Source organism: Lupinus angustifolius, chromosome LG10 (assembly GCF_001865875.1).
Source record: "Lupinus angustifolius cultivar Tanjil chromosome LG10, LupAngTanjil_v1.0, whole genome shotgun sequence".
Lineage (NCBI taxonomy): Eukaryota > Viridiplantae > Streptophyta > Magnoliopsida > Fabales > Fabaceae > Lupinus > Lupinus angustifolius.
Window position 1 is genome coordinate 10758915 of NC_032018.1, and position 3955 is coordinate 10762869.

Genomic DNA, 3955 nt, shown 5'->3' on the forward strand with positions numbered 1-3955 from the left:
AATGCAAGAACATTTTAATTTTTTAGGGTCTGATAGTATCTTCAACAGCGTATAATGCAGATAGCGCTATCAATGATACCTAATCAACAACGCCACCTACAAATAACATTATGGAAGAACTCCTCATTCAAATATAAAGAAGGTAAATGTTTCACATCGCAACCTGAAGGAAACATTATGGAAAATACAATTTGTTTTTACTAATTAATTTTTTTAATTAAATTCAAATTAATAATGACATTATGACATTCGATTAATGATAATTAATTAAATATAGAGAACGATTAATAATAGAAATAAATAACATTCAAACAATATAAGAAATGAGAATTAGTTTTATATAAAGGAAATAATGAGAATTAATTAAAACTTGATAGTATATCTTGCACACGTGTTTAATTGTTGATCATATCGACAGTGTTTCTTCTAAAATGCGTTATTGTATAGCTAAAAGAAAATAATATGAGAGAAAAGTCTTCAACAACGTTTTTTTATGAATGTTTATTGAATTCAACATAATCAACAACGCATTGTTAAAAAACGTTATCTATTCTATTTACTATATAACAAAATAAAATCTCACCACCTCATCAATTGCCACATGGCATCTCTTCCTTCACGCCACCTCACCAATTGTCATATGTCATTTCCTCCTTCATTTTCCCATCTCCTAAATGGTTCCATGGTAATCATATGTACCTTCCCACATTATATTTATCATTTCTTGACAATTATTGCATTTAATACATTTTATTGCATTTTATGTCATCTCTTTTAAAGGCTTTTTTATTGCATTTTTTAAGATGTAATGCATTTGAATTGTTATTGAGATCTATGACTCTCTCTTTCTCTTCCAACATTCTTTTTCTGTCAACAATCTTTTTTTCTCCAGTTTTATTTCATATGTATCTTCATTATCATCTTTTTTTCTTTCTCTTTCAATCATCCTCTTTAAGGTGCATTTATTTATTTATTTTGTAGATCTGATCTTTAGTACATTTTTCATTAATTTTTTGATTTATTTTGTAGATCTGTTCTTATTTTATCATTGATTTTTTGTATAATTTTTCATTGATTTCCTTATTTTATAGACGTGTTCTCACTAATTTCATTATTTTGTAGATATATTCTTCCAGCAATTTTCTCCTATAGCGTCTGATAAACAAATGTATCTTCCTCAAGGAAGGTCAAACCTTCAAAAATATGGTAAGTACCCAATCTCTATTATATTATACATTCACTTACAATATTGATTTTTTGGTTTATTTTGTAGATCTGTTCTTATTTTATCATTGATTTTTTGTATAATTTTTCATTGATTTCCTTATTTTATAGACGTGTTCTCACTAATTTCATTATTTTGTAGATATATTTTTCCAGCAATTTTCTCATTTAGCGTCTGATAAACAAATGTATCTTCCTCAAGGAAGATCAAACCTTCAAATGGTATGTACTCAATCTCCATTATATTATACATTCACTTACAATATTACATTTATTTGTCTATTTATTTTTGTTAATAATATATTTATCTTCTCATCTTATCTCATTGTTATTATTTTCTCTCTTTATTTATAGTTTGGTTCTCCCCTCAAGTATCTCTGCAAGTTAATTTTCTCTATTCACATCTCTTATCTTACTTATACACTTATTTAGTCAAAGAATCATTATTTTAATTTTTTTGTTTTGCATGTTTTAGAAACACATATTGTTAATCATCCTCTTCGAAATTTTATTTAAACCTCATTACCTTATTTAATTGTTTGGTTAGAAATTTGTATTGTTTGGATTGTCAACAATACAATATAATGTATTTGTTCTTTATTTCTCGATTTTTAGCATTCCTATATATGATTTTTTCATATGTCTTCATTTTTATTTGATTTATTTATTTATTTATGATTTTCAAATTTTAAGCAATCATCATTATTGACGTAAATTTGTAGAATTCATTGTTATTATTTTCTCTCTTTATTTATAGTTTGGTTCTCCCCTTAAACATCTCTGCAATTTTCTCTACTCGCATCTCTTATCTTACTTATATACTTATTTATTCATAGAATCATTATTTTAATTTTTTGTTTTGCATGTTTCAGAAACACATAGTGTTAATCACCCTCTTCGAAATTTTACTTAAACTTCATTACCTTCTTTAATTGTTTGCTTAGAAATTTGTATTGTTTTTGTCAACAATACAATATAATGTATTTGTTCTTTATTTCTCGATTTTTAGCATTCCTATATATGATTTTTTCATATGTCTTCATTTTTATTTGATTTATTTATTTATTTATGATTTTCAAATTTTAAGCAATCATCATTATTGACGTAAATTTGTAGAATTATAACTAATAAATTTTGATTGTGATAATCAATTGATTTGATATATATTTTGTTTAAATTATTTATGATTTCTAAATTTTAGGCAATGCTACTTATGTAGATAAATTTGTAGAATTAAAACTAATAAATTTGTGCAATAATAATTAATTTCATTTATATTTTATTTTGTTTTAACACCATATATAATATAACATATGATTCAAAAAACTCATGAAGAAATAAAGTAGTTTGAATTTTTTGTATAAGTTACAGAAATAGAATATAAATTTGTGAATCAATTACAAAATAGAAATAATCAATTACCAACATAAATCAAAACATATCATAAAGAACAATTATTATAAATTATAATGGAATATAACGTAAATCATTCGTTATATAATACATTAATTATTATTTAGTTTCTACTTTAAAATTATGTATTAAAGTTGTTATGAAATTTTGAAAAATATTTTAAATACATTAAATGAATTTGTTGTAGTTACACATTTAAATACATGTTAAAATGTTATCAATTAATATCATTTAATCATTTTTAAAAGATAAATAGTAGGAAATCAATCTTATTACTAATAGAAAGAATAAACTATGACATTATAATTAATATGGAAATCCGTTGAAATTTTTCTTCATATAAAAATGATGGACAAAGAATATATTTCATAAAAATAACATTTTTTAGTACTAATTAGAAGAAATGTAGATAATTCTCTTACTTTTCTATAATTAAGGAATTGTGGCATTAATAACGAAATAAAGAATTTAGAGCAATAATAACGATGTTTGATGGTCGTAAGATGATATAATAGTTAAGTTGAAAGAGTTTAAGGAATGAGGTGAATGAAGTTGTGGGTTCGAGCCTCAAGCATAGCAAACTTAAAACAAAATAAAAAATGAGTTATAATGTGGTTTGATTGTTAGGAAATGAGTGAAGGAGATTTAATATTTGACTATCACCCATAACAAATACTAACATACTAATTATTATTAATTGAAAGAATGTGTTATCATATTAATTTTTTTTAAGCAATCCTCATTATTGACATAAATTTGCAGAATTGTAACTAATAAATTTTTATTGTGATAATCAATTGATTTGATTTATATTTTGTTTAAATTATGTATGATTTCTAAATTTTAGGCAATGCTAATTATGTAGATAAAATTTTAGAATTATAACTAATAAATTTTTGCAATAATAATTAATTTCATTTTGTTTTAACATTATATATAATATAATATATGATTCAAAACTCATGACGAAACATAGTAGTTTGAATTTTTTGTATAAGTTACAAAAATAGAATATAAATTTGCGAATCAGTTTCAAAATAGAAAGAATCAATTACCAACATAAATCAAAATATATCATAAAGAAGAATAATTATAAATTATAATGGAATATAACGTAAATCATTCGTTATAAACATGCATTAATTATGATTTAGTTTCTATTTTAAAATTATGTATTAAAGTTGTTATGAAATTTTGAAAAATACTTTAAATACATTAAATGGAATTTCTATAATTAAGGAATTGGGAGTACTAATTATGGAGCGGGATCTATTTACTATACGAGTAAGTTTTTCACACTTACTCCTTATCCCAGTCA